The sequence below is a fragment of the Bombus vancouverensis genome, chromosome 4 (genome assembly GCF_051014615.1).
Source record: "Bombus vancouverensis nearcticus chromosome 4, iyBomVanc1_principal, whole genome shotgun sequence".
NCBI classification, from domain to species: Eukaryota; Metazoa; Arthropoda; class Insecta; order Hymenoptera; family Apidae; genus Bombus; species Bombus vancouverensis.
In genome coordinates, this window is record NC_134914.1 from 6,534,409 (window position 1) to 6,555,386 (window position 20,978).

Consider the following 20,978-nt stretch of genomic DNA (forward strand, 5'->3'; position numbering starts at 1 on the left):
TAGAAGATGTTCTCTCCATGACGAATTTCAGAAATTAATATGTTTCTCTAACACTTTCGTGTTACATATTATTTTACTATTTGCAACATTCAAACTTATCGACGTGTTAATTAATTAAATAATAGTAATGACGGGGTTATTGATTTCCCCATGGGATTCTAAGTTATAAGACACTCTCTTGAAGTCTATCTCGTCTTACAAAGTAGCTTAATTTTTCTCTTATTCTTCTACGATTTCTAACATTCCTCCGTATCGTTCAAATCATTTAAATTCAATCAAATCATTTACCATAGAACTCAGTGAACTTGCCCACTTCTTGTTTATTGAGAAAATGCATATATAATATATATTTTTCTTGAACAATAAACGTTATATATATAAAAAAAGTCAGTGAGCTACCTCGTGGAAAGCAACCATACTCGCAACCGCATGGGTGGTAAAGAAAGGGTTAATTTCGTGTTTATAAAAATGTATAGTGAACTCGACAATGAAAACAATTCGTTTCGTATTATAATCTTTAAATCATACAGTTCGTTCATTTCGTTCTATTAATTTTTCACGCGGCAATTAAAATATTTTCTGAACCCCCTCGGCGAAAACTAAATTTCCGGTCAGTGGTACACCACGCGAGTAAACACACAGCCTGATAATTGGCGACTTGCAACCTCGAATAGAAGGGATATATGATATAGAGGAACACAGAGGACGAAGGTTTCTGAATCGCGTTAGCGCTCGTTCAACTTCAATTATACACGGATTCCACGAGAACGGCCGTTACAGGAGGATTAATTAAAATTGAATATCTCGTTGAAATTTAATTGCATGATCAAAGCGAGACAGTAGAACGAGGGGCAAAACGTGGCCGACCAATAGCCGACTCCGCAGGGATAATCGACGTGATTGTCGGCGTCAAGCCGGATATGCGTGGTCTCTCGGTCGATTTGTTAGCTTTTAAGCGCTATTGCATCCGTTCGATAATACGCGGAATAATTTGATAACACCGAGGCAACGTTACACCGGCCACGCGTGCATGTTGCACGTGTGACCGGTTCCAGATCGATCGTGGAGAAAAAGTGGCCTCTCAACCCTCTTCTACCTTTCGTTCCTGCGTCTACTTTATATGAAAGCTCCTACAAAATCGTATATTCATGATCCGAGGTCTACAACGTTTTAATTGCACAAACTATTCGGATAAAAGAGCAATCACTTTTCTCATATGAAATTTCACTTTCACGAATACAGATTAACTGACGGTTTCCTTTTTGGCTGTCGAGTCACATAACTCATTGAACGTACGAACCATCGACTTCCTTTTTCGAACGAATGCTTTGGCATGAGAAGGCTACTCTTCGTTGCCGGTTACGTTTATTTGTTTCCATTCGTGTAAATTCGTCGTTATCATCGTCTTTATCTCAGTAAAGCCATTTCATTACATCGGTATATTTTAGGTTTTTCTACTGCTGCCAGTAACACAAGAATCTAGGTGCTTTGAACAATTTGTAATATCATGTTTTTGTTTCTTAATTTCTGTAATTGTGGTTTTTCCAACGCCGTGTATTTTTACTTTATTCTTCTTGTTTCAATTTTTTCTTTTATACTTCCCAGTTTTTTAATTGTGTCGTATTTTATTTTAATACTTAGAACACTGTTAGTTTCATACTAAATCCTAATCTTCAGAATTCATTCGATCGAATACAGGAAAGAATACGTAGTATATTATACTAATAAAATGTGTGTATATTTGGAATGGAAAAAGGCAGCAGTTACTGGGAAATATTATGCTCGGAGAATGGGTGTTTGGATTAGGGTAGCGCTACTGTGAGTGCTTATATAGTTTTGTAATTTAGAAAATGCAGTAGGACCTTGATTGTCTGAACTGAATAGAAAATACAGTACAACATTCGGGGGTTTAGATCTTCGAGTTACGCAGTTTCGAATAAGAAACGTTTAACAAACGAAAATTTATTTTGCACAGACTTTACACATGTGTTAGGTTTTTCGATTCATAAATATTCAAAGATGCAAAGACGTGTAAGAAACCTCACGATAGACATTACATACACGCTTCTGACTGGACTAACAAAAAACAATCAGTTTGCATGTGAGTAGCAAAGACGCGACAAAGGACAATAGTTTCGGTGGAGGACAGGGGGACACGATGCTTCGAGTTTCAGAGACAGCGGTGATAAAACTTCAACTTATAACTTCGATTTGTAGAGGTCGAGCTTCTCCGAATTCGAGTTGCAGAGATAAAATAATGCATCTAAATGCGGAGAAAATAAATCGAGATGAAGGAAGTTTATATTTAGATTTATAGAAGTTTTTACAACGGAGCAGAAGAGAAAAAAACGAAATTGTTGTTGTATAGAGGATTCCAAATTATATATATTCGAGTTACCGACATTCTGCTGTAGACACGTAGAAATATCTAAGCATTCGATTCTATATAACACCATATGAAAGCACTTTCTACTAACAAAAATTAGTTTTTTTTTAAAAAAAAGTAGCTTACGGTAGACGAGAAATCCAAGAAACTTTTTTAATGGGACCAACGCGAAGACGTATCCTACGAGATACAAGAGGAATCATCTGGATTGGTCGAGACATTTCGAAGAAATCAGCGAACATACATACAAAAAGGAAAAAGAAAGAGTATACTCGTCGAATTGAAATATCTTCTTTCTTTTTCAAAGTCGATATAAAAAGCATTGCCCATTAATATCGTTAATAGGTGTTTCTATCCTGAAATCATTATTGGAAATGGTGCAAGTCTTTCGAATAATACTGTGTATCAAAGGGTGCCATGTGATCACGCTGAAACCTAGTTTCCATTCTTATTCCGGTCCAGTTTCGAATTATAAACCGCAATACTTTTTCACCTCCTTCTCCTCGCAACTGTCTCCCCTTTTATCGTTGCACACTGTCGCGTACCTGGTTCTCAATCCCTTTGCTTCAGTACACCACCATCTCTCTGTCTGTCTATCTTTCCTTCTTTCACAGACTTTTCCGCTTATTTCACGCGGGACATGTACGTACACATGTTCCAGCGATATCAAGAACGTGCTATCCGACGACCGCTCGTCGGATATCGACTTTTCTTCCGTATTCCGCCGAGAGACGAACGACTCTCGTCGACGAGTAACGTCACGATTATATTTTCTCGCCTGGAATAACGGCTCGTACGATTGTCTACCACACTTTTCCACTGGCCAACGCGGCCAATAACCAATCGTTGACGGCAACTTTGTTTCTATATTGCGTTCTATATATTTCCATACTTACTTATTTATTTGTTCAGTAGTCGATGGTTTACATTTACACTTTTAAAAGTAAAATAGATTAAGCAAAAAAAAAAAAAAGAAAAAGAAAAATCAAGTGAGTCGTGTCGCAATTGAGAGAACTGTCTCACGCGAACCATTGTACCAGCTAGATAAAATCAGCGAGGGAAATAGAGCAGGAAATTCTTGCGGTTCTTTGAAATATTTATCAGGACAGCCTGGTTGTAAGCAAAGATCACGAGAGAAGGGCTGGGCTGTGCCGTGTTGGACGAGAAAGTCCAGAGATTTCAGTATTGCCAAGAAAATCCAGCGAGGATCTCGTTTGTTCAGAGAAAAATTCCTAACGACTTTGAATCTCTTCCGCGGAAGAACTTCTAACAGGTGGAACAAAATGGGGGATCTTTAACCCTCGATGGTGTAGCCGTGACACGGCTGGCGAATACCGGATCCTTTCCACCAGAATCTCAACTTTCTTTCTAACGTTCTATACTAAGAGTTCAAACTTAACTTTTATCGTATTATTTTTCAGAATTTCCTTCTTTTCATTCCTTTCTTTAAATAACGTAATTCGTATTGCTTCTATAGAATAGTTTTCTTTACCAAACGGAATTTGAAAATGGTTCTATAATAGTTCTGAAAAGATATAATTCACCAATTACATTTCTTTCTTTCGAGCTTCTCTTCTTATTCGACGTACCTGCGCCAAAGGAAATAAAAACGAGAATCGAATGTTTCTTCGAGAACATCGCTAATATCCCAAGGATTGAAATTGCATAAAATTGCATAAAAAAGCACATCAAAAATGCAACGGAAAAGTTTCCTCGTAAAAATATTTGTTTCCAGTGAAGTTACACGCGCGACAAGTAATTCTCTGAGGAATATCACAACGAATATAATTACAACGTAACAATCAGGCGAAGGTAAAATAATTTTGATATCGTCACGTTAAATTTATTTCAGTGATTAAAACGCGACCGATGAAAGAATTTAAGGCGCACTTAGCAGACATTAAGCTTAATACCGTGCTGATTTCGCTGTAGATTCGAGGAAATGCATTTGACGAATGGGGAACGCTTTATGGTATTATTGCCTTGCGACATGAGCGTTCTCTGACTTCCAAGAAATCAACAGCTACATAATTCCATGCAACTTTATATCAAGCAGAAAATAATTTCACGTACGATTCTATCTTACTATTAGGTTACTCAAGAGTTTCGTAGCGAAAATGAAGAAAGATTCGACTACAATTAGGCTTTTTGCATTCTATAACCTTACGAGTCTTTCTCAAAAATGATATTAGCGCACGATATTACTTTTCTATTTCTTCTTCAAACATTTATTACTTCTATCTGCTCGAAAATGAATTTTACGAAATGTACATTACTATTCCGAAATCTTGTAAACGCATATTCAATATATCAAGGTACAGTCTCGTCAAATTATATTCGACATCGATCATTTTCAATTCGCCTATCTCGATCCAATTCGATCATTCTGCTTTACGATCGTTTAAACGATTTTCAAAAAACTTGAAAAATCATTCGATTTATATTCCAAAACGCTTCAGTAACTACCATTCCGCGAGTCACGAAACATAGTTTACGTCGTGTTGGAATTCCGCTGGCATCAGTTTATGCATTGTATCTTCGATAAACTGGTTCTGCCTGTTCGAAATAACAAATTAAATCCTTTCATGTTGATTGTTCGCGCGATCTAAGAAACGAGCAACCGATGCGATGGAGTACTTTCACAGACGATGTTTCGAATAATTTCAGGTTTATTAGGCTGCCGCCTCTATCCTCTCGAGAAACAATCTCTGGCAGTTTGTTTGATCGAGGTCGAACGATATGCACGAACCGACGATGGATCACGAAAGTCACGCTTGTGATACTTGTGTTTCGTGAGGCGAACACGAATTTTCAAAATCAGCAGGGCAAACAATTTGCTGGGACGAGCTACTACATTTTTTACATCGAATGTCAAATGTCATTTGCTTCAGTTGCTATTGTTCAATATTTTGAATCGTGCTTTCATCTATTTCTATTAATTTGCTAATTGGATCATCCCTTAATCTTAATATGCGTGTACGAGGATCGTCCAAAAGGTATTACATGTTTACGTACAGAAACAACGTGTAAAATGATGAAATGTACTTATAAAAGGTCACCGAGTTTCTTTCGTATATCGACATAAATCATGCCAAATTTTATGTTTAAATATTTAATATTGTCGTAGTATGACGCGTCTAAAATCGCGATACGATTTGAAAATCCCGCCGACACTTTTACGATTTTCGAGCACTGAAAACTTTCTTGCAAAAGGAATTCACCACCGAATTACAGCAGTTTACGGTACGAAAATCATAGATTTTCGTCATTGGAATGACGATAGTTGCGGGAATTCGATAGGTTTAGAGAAACTGTGTGTGATCGTAAGTGTTTGGGCCCAAAAACGTGTCTGCAACTTTGTTGCAAACGCTAGACGCATCGAACGAGCCAGATTACCATTTTCTATTTTCTTTTTCTTTTTTTTTTTTTCGAAACTTAAAGAGTTGTTTGGTCGATAATGCTTCGCAAGAAACGACGATTTAAAGGACTACGTACGACGATGGTTATGTGAACTGGCGGCGGAATTGTATGACGAAGGTATACAAAAACTAGTACAACGTTATGATTAGTGTTCAAATATACCTGGTGACTGCAATGAAAAATAACTTGGTATATATATTAAAGTAACAAATGAAGAAAACCTTTTAAGATGCATTTGTATCGTTGTTATTTCAAAACAAGTATTACTTCCTGGACGATCCTCGTATAAACTTTCATAGCAAGAAAAAATATTAGTTGTTATTCCTTGATTCTCATATACGCTCATCATCATTTTCAATCCAAGTATATTTTTCAGCTATTGATAAGTTACTTTGGTTTGAGAGAGATGCGACGAAATCGTTGTTGATATGGTTGATTTTTGGTTTCAATTTTATGCTAAAGATTTTCTTCAGATATTAAGAGTGCTTTTATACGTTGAAATGGAAGTATACTAAGAAATGAAAATTCGATGATCCCAGTTGTACGACGTATTAAAGACGTTAATATGTACGTGGGAATTATTTAAATAAATACTTTCTTATATTGCGAATATAAATATCTCGCAGAAAGTTTGCGCATTTATAGATCTAATTCTGTCGCCATTGAACACTAAAAATTATAAACTCGAGTGGAAAAGAAGATACATAAAAGCGGCAAACATTGTGTAATTATGTTTCTTTTACGTCGCGCGGCTTCCATCGCGGTTTTCGTGTTTTATCTCGCGACCCGAAAGTCGACAAGACTTTCTTATACGCGTTTGCTGGAACAGATAGCACAGCGAAATAAATTGCGATTGTTCGATCGTACGTAAGCACAAAGTACGCTCTCCCGATATATCCCTTTTCTCGCCTGTACAAAGACATTGATAAAGTCTCTTCACCGATCGTGCGAAAGTATTTGACTTTTCGCCCGAACGATCGGTATTTTGTCGGAGCAGCGACATACGAGTTACAGCTACGATATATTTTCTCAATAGAAAAATTTCATTCCATCTAGAAAATCGATCCGTCGAATAGAAGTGTTGGAGTATGCGAGAAGTTTTGAATATTTCATCATTAATCCGTTAACTTATACGATAGTTGCAACAATTCAAAAACTGTTTCAATATTAAATTATGGATTATAATTATTTAGCCAATATCGTTCACGTGGCAGCTTCTGGAAATTCACTCGAAGAAATTAACCCCTGGAAAGCGCGAAATATAATCGTTTCTCGAATACTAATAACGGAAAAGCTACAAATTTTGAATTGTATCGTGGTTATAGCAAATAAACGACATATTATACTGTACGTTCGCGAGACATTCACTGTAACAATAAAACAACAAGCTCGAGAAATTGCCTGGAATATAGGTAATATGTTTCACTCGAAACGAGTGACGTCGAACAATCCTTTTAAATCTTTTTACATCAGTTTGATATACACTGTACGGGTTTACGAGACGTTAAATAAGTTAGTAAGCCCCGAGGCAACGTCGATTTGCGAGGATAAAAAAGTTTATTCGCGAAAGCCGCAGACGAATCACTAGTACGCACGCGACAACGAACACTGACGAGGGCTTTTTTCCAAACGTAATGTATAAATCAGAAGGAAAAGAGGTTTTGTCATTGGTACCGAGAACTGTGTGTTTCACTTGATGGACGTAAATATGTGTCAGCGAATATGGTTAATTTTTGTTCGTGATGGAACGTTGAAAACGCTTAAAAATGTTTGCCCAACAATGGAGGACTATGTTTTTATTTTGTGCCAGGTCTTGGAATCTATGTTTCGTCAGAATTTCGAATAAAATTATTAACTACTATATTAATATATAATATAATTACTATAAATTTAATTAATATTCTACGAGTTTTTAGGATTTCTGATAAAATATTGTTCACGTGTAACATAGATTGGAGTTTTGTAAGTAACATTCAAATGAATGTAATTCAAAAATATAGTGGAATTTTTATATTCTCGTTCCTGACAGCGGTTGTTTTACTCTAAAAGAATAAATAAAATACGAGAAAGTTCTGGTTTCTGCGTATATACATAATCGTTTAACAGGGAAATTAAAAATAGGTAGAAGCGCGAAATAGCCTCATAATCAGAGAATGGCGAAATTTCGTGACGTTTGCGGAAAGAGAAGGAAGAAAAGAGAAAGACCACGATATTTTAATTTATTTTTAAACGAGGCCAGCAGCTGTTAAATACAATGAACAGTGTCGAGTTTATGACACGGACGTGATTTCTTCGTTATTTTTTACAATATCCATAACAATCTCCATGCTCCATATCTAACAATATACATGTTCTTTTTACTTTACCATTCGGGGTATTCAATAACTGAAACTTCTTTCTCTGAAACATATGAGAAAGTATAAATGGCTATTAAAAGGAACATTAATCCATTGAAATAACCTCGTCCGTCTACTTTTAAAACTCGTATAAAAAGATGTATGAGATGAATATGCATCGCTTCAAAAAGAAGGAACAGAACATTTTCATACTTAATTTTTTTCAGACAATCTCCTCAAATGAAGATAATCATTTGAATTGATGCGTATGTATTTGTACGAAGAATATGTACAATAGTTGCTCAGAATCAATCATAAATCGATCGGTCATGTTCAAGGCTATTCAGCCATGTATCATACAAATTCATATGTTCTCCATATTCAAATCAGTTGCTCAATATTCATCTTTCAGCCTCAAGCTGCATGAAAGTCGTGTACCTATCACTGACATATTAAATTTCGTCTAGTTTCACGACCTCACGATCAGCACATCGCATCTAACTTTTAGATTATGCGAGCATCAGAAACCAGAACTTCCACATTGAATCAAGTTGCCTTCATAATGATATTAAAACATCAGAATACATTATATTTTAATTAACATTAAAACGGTATGTCAGCATCTCATCAGACGAAGCTATCAATTTCTTTTTACAAATTTCACACTTTCATTGTAATTAACCAATTGTTTAATAATTATTTAGTTATTTAATCAACTTCCAATCTTCAAACAAAAAAAGAAAAAGAATCCGCTCATTCCTATCCCACCGCAACCCAACTCCACTGTACCATGCAAAGGATCGAATTTTATCATTTACAGAGCGTAACAAAAAGATTCTGCAAGTTCACAGATAGCGTTTCGTCGGGAAATTTCCACGGCGAGGGAAGAAACATCGACGAAACTTTTCGAGACACGCGCGCCACGGATCAAGACGCGTCGCCATTATCCAGAAGCTACTTCTATTAAGCAAAACAACTTCGTCTTTGTCTTGAACGCGTTCTTGCGAGGCCCCTCCGTCTCCACCTGGTCTGGAAAAATGACGAGGCCAAGCGGAAGCGAAGCACGCGGCGAAAAACACGCTGGAGACGCCGCGTTAGTCGCGTCGCGACGCCGAACAGAGAACAAGGGGACGATTCAACGTGTCGAAAACTTTGTTCGCCGCTTTCCCGGCGCCCACGCCGCCAGAAATTCCTGGCGTCCCATCGAAAATTAGGAAAACGACGGTAAAATGTTGGCGGTGCTCCGCTGGCTATTTGTCTCGCGGCACGCGTCAACATCCGTGTAATTCGGTTAATTTCGATGTAATTACGCGAGCAACGGAGTCAGAGAGAAAGGAAAAAGTTTGAAAAACAGGGAGTTGAATAAGAAGAACCTGGACGTTGGAAACTTGTAACCGAAGACTGGTAGATGCAGTTACTTTGTAAACTTTTTAAGATAGGATAGAGTTTTTGATTCATTTTAGTGTATTTTTTGGTTTAGCAAAATTGCTTTTTGACATAGACTTCTTGTATGATTAATTTCTAATTGTAAATACTTTTCCATCTCTCAAAGCACGAATTTTCCCTTGATTTATTAGTGAATATATATAATATATAATATAATACTTTTACTCTTATGTCATATTACTAATTGACTTCATTAGTTATTTTTCAGAAATTTTCATTTTGAAAGAAAAGAATTCGTTAGTATTCAATTTCTCTTTCGCATGTCTTTTATGAATAATATATTTTTCATTATTCTCACAATAATGTTCGTGCAACGCCAGGTTACTTTGCTGAAATCGTTTTCCTTACTCACTTTTCGTAATGTTCATACAGCTTTAAATCACTTCCAGGCTTACTGTGATCATATTCCGTGAAAAATACGTGTAACGTACCTGAAATAGACAAAGTAATTGTTAATACACATTTACATTTAATATGTGCTTGACTTTAAACTAATTCAAATACATATGTAACATTACACGCACAGAGTACGGTAGAAATTTTATCAAGGAATAATTCTAATATTTCAAACTGTACCTTATGTTAAAAATTTGTTGATCGAGCCATTTTAATTCTAATTAAATGTCAATGTTTGTATCGAATTCATTTCATTCGCCAATTTCTATAAATCACATAAATGAATATGGCAATATAAAAGTTAGCTCAACTTTTCAATTCACTTATTGCCTTAAATATCCTCTTTCGAACGAAGTTCAGTTTACCAAAATGAACATGAGTTATTAACTTTAAATTTATCGTGTCTCGTAACTGTGGCCTTTGAAACGTCACTTACAATATATCATTACTTTCCCTTTAAAAGATTCCTTTCTTTCCTCTAAGATCGTAATAAACCTCTTATTTGTTTCTTTATTCTCGGTAAAACCACATTGTTTGAGAATTAGTCGGCACACCACGTTAAATTACCAAAGTTCGAAAGAATTCGAATTCAAACACGGTTCTTTCCTGAAGCAACTCGCGTCAGCTTCCTCTTAACATGCAAAAACATCCCTAAGTTCTTCAGCTCTTAATTCGAATTTAGACTTTTCATGGTCTGGTAAATGAATAAATTAAGAGTATCACGGTAAGCTTGGTTACTTCTTAAGCCCTATTTCGATAGGAGAATTGTAAAAGCGTGTCGCGAATTTAATTTCCACCATTATTTCTAATAAAATACTTTAGATACACTTCTGAAGACAGTTAACACGCTACCTACAGTTATTATATTTTTTATGTATTCGTCCGATCGAAGTAAAAAAAATTATTAAACAATCTTTGAAGATTGTAAAACACAGGGCAAAGGTCTTCCAACAAAAGCTACAATCTTAACGTATCTAAGAAAAAGATCACGAAAATAAAAAAGGTTGTAACTTTTGAAGTTATCTTTTTTAGTTATTGTTGAAGTTATATGAACGTTCGAAAAAGGTATTCATTTTGATGTTTGAAGAGGCTCATTTTTGTGAAAAAAGACAATTCTGAAAAACAAGCGTATGTATTTCATATATGAACATTATAGAGGTAAAACTTCAAACTTTTATCGGGGTCGTCTATACACCGCGTGACCAAGAAGAGTTAAATACATTTCAGTCAATACCGACGTATCCAGAAAATTTCCTTCGAGCCATCTAACTATCGTTGCAGTTCCACTTTTCATAATGATCAAAAGACCGAAATAGGAACATCGCGCCGACGTATCGAGCGACCAGCACTTTATTAAAAATGTCGCGCAATGGCTGCGAAAAGGTGTAATCGGTGTGATCTCATCCACTATCATTCAACCTCATCCAACCTCCGTCATTCTCTGCTCCATCAAATAACTCAGAATTGCCGATGAACTGTACCACGATCGTAGTAGATCAAAGAGTTACGCGACACGTTTGGATTCGTCTCTCTCGTATTTGCTCGCGTTTGTACATTCGCGAACATAATACACGTTGGTATAGAATATCGACTAGGGTGTGCTGCGTTTGGCCGTATCTAAACAGGGAATGATTATCGTCAATTACATACGTTTATTCGTTCGCGTTTATTCACGTTTATTCGCGTTTATTCGCATTTATTCGCGTTTATTCGCTCACAGAGATTCGAAACACGAGCAAATTGTACCATTTCTGCGTTCCTTCCTCTTCCCTTGAGCTTTGTCGATTCTCATCGTTCCATCGCTCCATCCATCTGTCTTTATTTAGCAGAAAAGTTTTCTTACTCTGATTAGTTAACAAATATTGACAATGTTAATCATAGCAAATATATATATATATTTTTTTACGGTTACAGATATTGAGATACTGAAATTTCTAGACTCCTTATAGAGACGTGCAGGGTCTAGTTAAGAAATAAAATCTGATCTTTAATCAGAAATCACTTGGTCAACAGTTATACATATCTTCAAACATCCATCATCGGAATAGTGCTGTTCATACATTGATACCACTGTCCATACGATATTACGTCAACATATGAAAGGGTAGATAATCATGACCTAGCCAACGTAGTCTATCGATCAACATCGTTACGTCTAATACTCAGCTTTACTAGCCAAGCATACCTGGCGCGCAACTATGTTCTAACCACGATCGACGAAAAATGACGCGCATAAATACGTGTTTTAAAAATTTTGACATCATGCGTCGCACCTGTTGCGCCTTCCTGTCGTCCATAATTATTAAGCGAGCTGAAATCCATCGATTTCTTTTTAATCTGTTTTTTAATCTTTTTAAAATGGGTAATATAAATCTTGTCAGATGTCGTCGTGTTTATTAGCGCTTTCCACCGATCGACTTTTTACATTCAAAACATTGATGCTTATTGCGTTTCATAAATATTAACATAAATTAGAAATATTAGGATTTGGACCTTAAGATACCAAAATGGCAGAGAAATGATTAAATTCAATCCTCAATGGCTAGTCTCAGGTGAAATTTAATAATTAATTAATATAAAAATTAATTCCACGCCTAATACTGTCATTTAAGGAAAAAGGAATTTCAACAAAAAACAAATCCTACTCTAATTTCTTAATTATTACGTAATTCAGCTCTCGGCTTATTTCATTGCAATCAATGAACACTGAGCCGGTTAGGCACTTCCGATCCAACGATCTAAAAGATGTCGTCTATAATTAAGCGGATTAGAATCTATTGATGCGACACGTTCGACATGTCCATATCCAGGGTCTGTTTTGGCCACCGTTTGATTAAACGTCATTCTATGGCTCTTCGTCTATTTGCACGTATTCCAGGGCAAGATCCAAGCGTATGCACGCTTTTGCCGCGCCGCGCGTCGCCATTTACGCTCACGAGGTTTATATCGCATGTACATAATTGCTATGGTGATTGACTAAACCTGTTAATAGTCACGAATCTGACGAGCCGTATTACCGCAAATTTCCACGTGGAAACGTGATCGTCGACAAATGCTGAACGAAGCCCCAGTGCCTTTGACGATACGCCTCTCGATAAAGTGCCAGTTCGACAGTTATCGAATCGAAAACACGCTAATTAAATAGAATCACTCACGAAATAAGAATTTTCAGTATATACGCCAGCTGTTGATTTTTACTACTTGCGATTTACAGTGGTCTTATTGCGGTAGTTCTCCGTTGGCAAAGAGGAGAAGGTCTTTTTTTAGAATGTGGATGTTTTACGGAATTTGGAAGCAAATACGGAATTGAAAGTGGATGTGGTTATTAAAGAGGTTAAATGAATATTTTACTGAAGAAAAAAAGGTATGGATATTTGTGAAAAAGAAGTAAAAATTATTATTATTATTAGGTAAATTAGAGATTCGTTGTAGATGCAAAGCTCAATGGTAGAAGCAATTTGTAAAAAGAAACGTAAAATATTAAGAAACTCTAAGGAAAGAAAGTAGAAAAGCTAAGAGGAACTAAGAAAAGAACTAAGGATGTTATTAAACTAACAACGCAACTCGTGTACAATGGATAATATTTTCTTAAATAAATTCGATTTGTTCATATTTCCAAACACATTTTAGCAAATCATTGAAAATTAATTTTGAAGTATGATTAAATGTATTATTTTATAAAAATCAGTTTATGGAAAGTAGAGAAGATCCACAGCGGAACTTCAATAAATCAGGATGAAACTTTATTACGTGGTAAATCTTGCGACAGCGATTGAGTTTACGATACATCAATCGCCTCCCTGAGACTTGAAGTTCTCAGAAATTGTAGACTTTTCCAAGCCTTAAACCACATAATTAACTCAATATAGAAAAGTTATATATGAATTTTTTAACTACAAGAATAATGGAACAGTCACGTCTTTATCAAATTTTAATAGCTGCAACCTAAGTTTAAAATCAGATAATAATTGTTAAGGTGTTTAACGTGTCTCTAAGTATTTCTGAGAAGCGCATTTTCTAAGGGTATCCCAATACTTATCAGCAATCACCCATGTGCGTAATAGTTTGTCGATTAATTAAAAAATTTTAATTTTAGTTTCAAACGGATATTAAAATTTGACTGAAAAGAAATTTGATGAATAGTATACACCGGAATATAAAAGATTGTTCCGCGTTATGAATTCTGAAATGAAATATAAATGGAAAATATGTCGCACGTGTTGAGAATAATTTCAGCCGCAGTAATTTAAATACTAATACTTTTCAAACTTAAATTAATCAAACAGTTATAAATAATTATTTTACAGAAAAAAGTTTTAACTAATCCAATCGTTATAAACAATTATTTCCTATCTATAGAAAATTGCAGGTTTGAAAAATTAAAAAATATAAATTCTCCAGAAATCGTTATCATGACCAAATATACAAAGATGTTTTATCTGTGATAACTGACGACTGTCAGTTACTATCCTATTCTATCGTCACATGTACAAGGAAGTCTACCCAAAGATGATGTCGTCTTTAGCCTAAGGTAACGTGCACAAATGTGTGTATTCGATCAAACTCAGTGTAGGTATCCGGCAGTGGAGATGCAAAACCGGAGAAACACGCATCCGATCGTGCACAGCATAAAGACGAGGCCACGTCGTAATCACAGCTATAGCCGAGGATTAGCGATGAATGAGTCTTTGACCAGCATGCGGCCATCAGAACGTTTAGAACAATGCCATGATCCGGGCATAGATGCATTCTCGTCGATCGTTGTTGACAAGGCGTGTCGAACTTCGCGCGCTATCTGCTACGATGAAAATTAGATGATTCTCGAAATTATAATAGATAATGGATGCTTCTGTAAAATAATTTAACTGTAGCTAGAAGAATTTGTAATTTTAGTTTGGTGATGATTTTAGCAGAGTACGTGTATTTATGTGCAAATTCCTATATTTATGAAAATAAATAAAAAAAAATGGGATTTAGATAGAAAATTTTTTTACTATAATTAATATGTAATTTACTATAAAAGAATAATTCTCGATATTATAACTACGTCTACGTTAGATTGTAATATTCGGTAGAGAAAGAACAGAAATTCTAAATCCTAAATTAAGGTATGTAAGCATTAGGCTAATAATAATCACCAGACACCAGTAACTTTCAAGAGATCAATAGAAATTCGAGCAAACGGTATTCGCTCGAAATGCGAAATCGTTTGATGTCGACTAAGTGGAAAACGAAATGCAAACCATGCGGGATAAGGAACGTTGTGCTTAAATGGTCCTGCAAATTTCCGATCTTCCTTTTTATTTTTATTTGCGTTTTAAAGTTTTAATCAAAGGAAAGGAATTAACACGTCGCAATTTAGACAAGTGTCCTTTCCTTTGGAAAGCGTTTTCCTGTTAATTGCGGCGTATTTCTCTAACTGTGTGGTCGTCGACAAATCGATATAGTATACTTGATGAAACAAAAACAAAGGCTAAATAATCTCGATCGAACGGCAAACGCAATTTTGCAAATGTGCAAGTTACCTTAACGAGCATCGTAAAACTTTATTCCTCAAAGTATAATATGTGTCGACTTTACTATTCTTTATTTGTAAAATTTAAATGCTGTTGCAAGCTTGTATCTGTTTCTCTATTTTCACGGTTGTATTTCCAAAGTTTGCTTTTTTACGATGTAAAAAATGATTTGAAAAATGTTTTCTGCAGTATATATTATTTACCAATGAAAATGGAATCGATATGTACTGAAAAGGAAATGTATTGAATAGCTTTTCGAAACAAGCATCTTTTGTAAAAATATCTTTAGATTATTTTATAAAAAAACACTGTACTATATAGCAAGATAATAAAAATAGACGAATGAAAATTAGAGAAAATATTTCCTTTAAAAAATTAAAATCATAAATAGCACTAAAGCTAGAAGTTCAACCTAACTATTCAATTATTGTTAGTATTTATTAACTGTTTGAGAAGACAACATACATATACGAAAGATCTCAACTTAATATTCCTTAATATTCCTTGATATTCATAATATTAAATAATATTTGAAACAACGCAACCTCGCACTATCCTTACACTATCTTACACACATCCATGTAAACAGTCAAGCCAACACTCACAATCAGTCCCATTCACCATCCTCAATCGCTTCATGACACAAACTTCCTCCGCCTCGATCTCGAATCATCACTATCGACCTACAATCCTCCCATCTAAACCAACAAAGGCGTCAGGTTCATCGAGGACGATGATCATCCTATCCTACTGTCGTGGATGAGCGATAATCATCAACCGATGCGTGACGATCGACAACCAGGTTTCGTGTCGCCGTCGCGATCGTCTGACTTCCTCTTAAGTTCGTTTCCATCCAGATCACGTGTGCATGCGGTCATTATTCGTTTTGGGTTATGATCACAAAGAGAATGCGTCTTCTGACAAACTAATGTTTTGACCAAACGTAACTAAACTTTATCGTAAGTCGTTAATAAATAACTGCTCTTCGAATTAGTTATGGAAATAAGCATTACGATTTTCTACACGTTTCTTCTATATTTCCCATTTTATCGTCCAAGACATTAACGCTATGACGACCGATGTGCGACAGCTATTCCAATGATGACTATGACGCGAGTGCACAATAAATTTACGCATTTCTTTCAAATCATTTATTATTACTACCTCTACCTTCTTGCAGAAAGAGTCCTATCGCATAAAGCTACTATCCTAAAACTTCTGCACGAGTTTGATCGTTGTAATGTATTCGTGAAAACGTTGCTTGGTGAAAACGCAATTACTGTAACCGTAGCCTTATACTGTTCCTATGTCTAGAAACAAGGATACAGAGAAGAGCCACGGGCCAGATAGGTGGTCGTCGCGCATATCCAGCCTCGTTATGCGGATGGGTACATCGGCTGGTACATGGCCGCTATTATTTGCAAGATCGATAACGGTTACCTGCGGGCGCCACCTGAGGGAAAAAGAGGACATCAGAAGCGTGCGATGCATATCGCCCAATACCAACGGACGACGTAACCTTACAGCTCAGGGCTGTTCTTCCATCACGTTCTTTCCCTCTGTATCTGCGATTTTCCTTCGATTTTTCTTCCTCTCGTCGCACTGTTGCTTCTTTTTCTCCTTTCTTTCTTCGTTTTACGTTCAGTGTCTTTCTGTCAGCGTGCTTTCCTTCGTTCGGCTCCTTCTTTTAACACCTGAAACTGTGCACTGGCACGCCAGAACTTTACTCCCGCTGTGACTCAGAACACATTCGTGAATTGACTTTGTGTCGCTCGTTCGTACGCCGTATTTATCTCTCTTTCTTTTTTCCTCTTGGATCGTGGAACTTGATTAAAGAATGGTATCAGAATTCGTGAAATTTGGGCGTGTCGTTCTTATTTTGGCACTTTTACAAGTGATTACGAGACCGAGAGAATAGCACGGCTTTCAATGGTTCTAGCGATGAGTGTTTTCCTATCCGATTCACTGGTTACGAAAACTAAGAAGTACGTTCAAATTCTAAATAGCTTGTTGTCTATGTCGTTTCGCAAAGCAGCAAAGGATTAAAGAAATTAATTTTCTTTATAATCGTTTATATATTTTTATTTACGAGGTTGCTAAATCTTGCTCAAAAGTTATCAAAGAGCGATATCATATCGGCTGTTTAAAAGTAAATTTCGCCACAGGCTTACAATGTCCAACTTCTCAATGTATCGACAAGTCCTCCAATCATCCATTCCTTTCAAACAAGACGTACACAAGGCGCGCCCATGTATATATTAACAAGACGACTGGTTTTATACTTGGCGATACAAGCCGGTCTAACGAGCCTAGATGCATACATGAAGTCTCAGCTAACTACAAACGACCATAAAACGCCCATCAAATCGGCATGTCCTGAAAGTACAGCAATATCGCATCTACATGACACACGACCGTCCCGCGGAAGTCATTATACGAACAGCCATCGTAAAAGTTCTCGAATCATTTGTTCCGCGAGAGTCTAGTATCCTCATGGTCAACGTTAAATCGCGACAAAGTACTACAGTAAAAGAAGTAAGAGACACGATTCTCTTATATTCCAATGCTCGAAACTCGGTTACACGTATATGCAACTACAATTCAGTGTAGAAAATGTCGTTAATTGTTAAGTTGTTAGACATAATTAGCTTTGAACCGGTTTTACGATGCGGACGTAACTACCCTGCTATTTTCGACTTTTAAATTTTATAGGCATTTTTATCGCATTTGGATAATTTATGATCAATTTATATTCGATTTATATTCAATATTCTCGACTATTATGGAACACTATTTTAGCGTGATAATTCTAAAATCTTAATACTTGACTTTTCATTCTAAAACAGCTCTATAAAATATGAAAAATCTGACGTATTATGTTTTTCATCAGTGGTCTTCGTGTTGTTCGCCCCACGATAATTTCCATTCCTTCTATCCAAATGTCTGACGAAACTAACTGCAGTTTCAAATTAAGCCATCGTTCTCATATCCAACGCGATAAAGTGGTCGTCGCCATACGGCCGAGATAGGTCCGTGCTCCTTCTCCTCATACCGGTAATTGTATAAAGTTGAAGAAACGGATGGCGCGGTCTGAACTTCCCAGGGGCGGCAATTTAAAAGGCCGGCACTCGGCTGCGCAGGAAAATTGCATTTGTTCGAAGGAGGTAGCCATGTATATACATATAGCAGCGCATTATCGCGTTATGCCTCACTTTAAACGACTACATTGTACGTTTAGAACCGAAGATTTACGGTCTTGAGGGTGCAACGGCGTCAGCCTAAATGGAAAAAACTGCGTGGATTTAATCTACCTGCGATGACCTCGCTGTGCATTCGTTTCTTCGCCGGTAACAGCGATGTTATTAGAGGGAGCACCCTTAATGCCTTAAAAATGGTCGGAGTGCTGTTGACGCGGACAAATTAACGTTTCAACGTGTCAAATCGCTATGAAAAGCGTCGTTTCTCGAAAACCGATGAGATATCGATAGGGGAGATATGAGATGACGCGTTTGTATTTCAAATGGAAAAATTTGGTGGACATATCCTGATTTCATAGAAAAGAATGCTTCGTGCGTTCTTTAATTTCTATACTGAAACGAAATGAAATGAAATGAAAAAGTCATCAATCACAGAAAAAGACAAGGAAGTAGGTTAATTAACTGTCACTTTGAATGTGACTTTCTCATCAGATAATTCACATACCTCCCATTGTTCCGCTCAAAGTTGTTAATCATGACGAATACATGATTCATAAAAATCGTATTGAGGTGATCATTTCTAAAACTAACCACTTTCTACGTTTCTATGACTACAGTTTTAAGAAATGAATTATCAGTACACTCTCAACGATGTAAAATACAATTAAACAACTGAAGATCTGCGGAGAGATTGCCTTTGCACACTGGATACTTTCAATGTTTTATATATTTCTGCGTGCGCATTATTTTCATTCTATGCGTTTTTACAAAATCATCAACACTCTATCAGACACGCTTGACCCATAATCCTTACCATCAATAACTCTTGATCACAAAACAAGGAACGAAAAATCAAGTTCTCTGGGTTTTCTGGAGCTCTCAAACCCAAATTCACTCTCAATGACACAAATCAGCCGAGAAAGGCCCTACTTCCCACGCAATTCGTTCCACAAAGCACCACTTCAGCCGAAAATTTATTGACGACTGTAGTCCACGGAGCTTCTTATTCCGCGCATTAAACGACCATCCGCCTATCATTATCGCGGTCGCATTAAGCACGCGCTGGCTCCGCCGAAGAGAAATAATTTGCCAAGTTGCATTAACTTTTACGAGCGTCCCGAATAAACGGTAATAAAGGGTGGAAGGGGTGTGAGAAGAGAAACCAGTCGGTTGGAGCACGTAAGTTGCGCGGCGTAACAATAAGAAGATACGAGCCGGAAACGGACGTCTCGCAAAGCAAACTTTTCCACGGATAAGAATCTAAAAGTGGCGGAGGCACGGCCTCGTGGCGTACGAAGGAAAATTGCGTCTGGTCGTGGCGAAGATGCCGGTTATCGTGGCATATTATCGCATCGTGCTTCACCTTAAATGACTGCATTATGGCGGTATGCCGCCAAGTTCGCGGCCAACTAACGAAACCCCCGAGCTATGAAAAAAATGAGGAAAAACGAAGTAGAAGAAATATGCATAAGACAAGTCCGTGATAGAACAGATAGTTGCTGGTGCAACGGTTTGCAAACATAAGCTTCTAATAGTTACATGCATCTACTTGTTAGGGCGTCGGTGTAATAATAATCAGCATTAGGCCGGATTTATGACGCGGATCTGATATTTTTGTTATTTTTAAGTTCTACATTTTTCACTGGTATTTTTACGTATTTTGTTTTGGTTTCGTTCATAGCCAGAACTTTAAATTACTAGGATTATCGAGAAATTTGGAGTTTCTTCCTGCATCTGAAAAGTAATTGACCCAACACGAAAGATGTTCACTTACATTATGAATGTACATGGAAGACAACTAAACTGCTATTTTGCAGGAAAAACCGAACGAACATTTTCATATGTGCATTATAATTTGAAATAAGCAGTTAACAATCGATTCGTAACGGGTTCATAATGCCATTAACTTTAGCTTCTTCGTTGGTGAAATCGTATCGTTGGCAATGACTGGGATTTTCATTTTGCTGTGTGACACAGGCAACCACGGTTTACGCTCGAATACCTTTCCGAATCGATTGGCGAAAGAATCCCGGTGCAACCACGTTGCTGAGCGGCTGCATTGTTTGTAATCGATTTCTTCGCACCGTCTAGACTCATTATTCCATTGGCTCGCGTTAACGCATTATTGGCTTCTGGCTTTTTAACTCGCTATTAATAATTCTCTTGGTAAGATGAAATAACTTATCAATCGTTTATATTATACAAAGAAGCTACTGTAACGCCGATTCTTTCGTTTTATTCACGCATGAAGTAATAATATTGTTCTTTCTTCTTAACGTTT

At 36.6% G+C, this 20,978-nt stretch overlaps 1 protein-coding gene and 1 long non-coding RNA gene across 3 annotated transcripts in view; both read right to left on the bottom strand.

Annotated features, from left to right (window-relative positions):
* Positions 1 to 20,978, bottom strand: part of Fur2 (furin-like protease 2) — a 413,482-nt gene that overhangs the window by 285,138 nt on the left and 107,366 nt on the right. The gene's annotated exons all lie outside the window — the stretch shown is intronic.
* Positions 1 to 20,978, bottom strand: part of LOC143302633 (uncharacterized) — a 134,880-nt gene that overhangs the window by 45,285 nt on the left and 68,617 nt on the right. Inside the window, exon 3 of the long non-coding RNA XR_013058270.1 lies at positions 9,941 to 10,019. This is a non-coding gene — a long non-coding RNA (uncharacterized LOC143302633). The remainder of the gene's footprint in view (positions 1 to 9,940; positions 10,020 to 20,978) is intronic.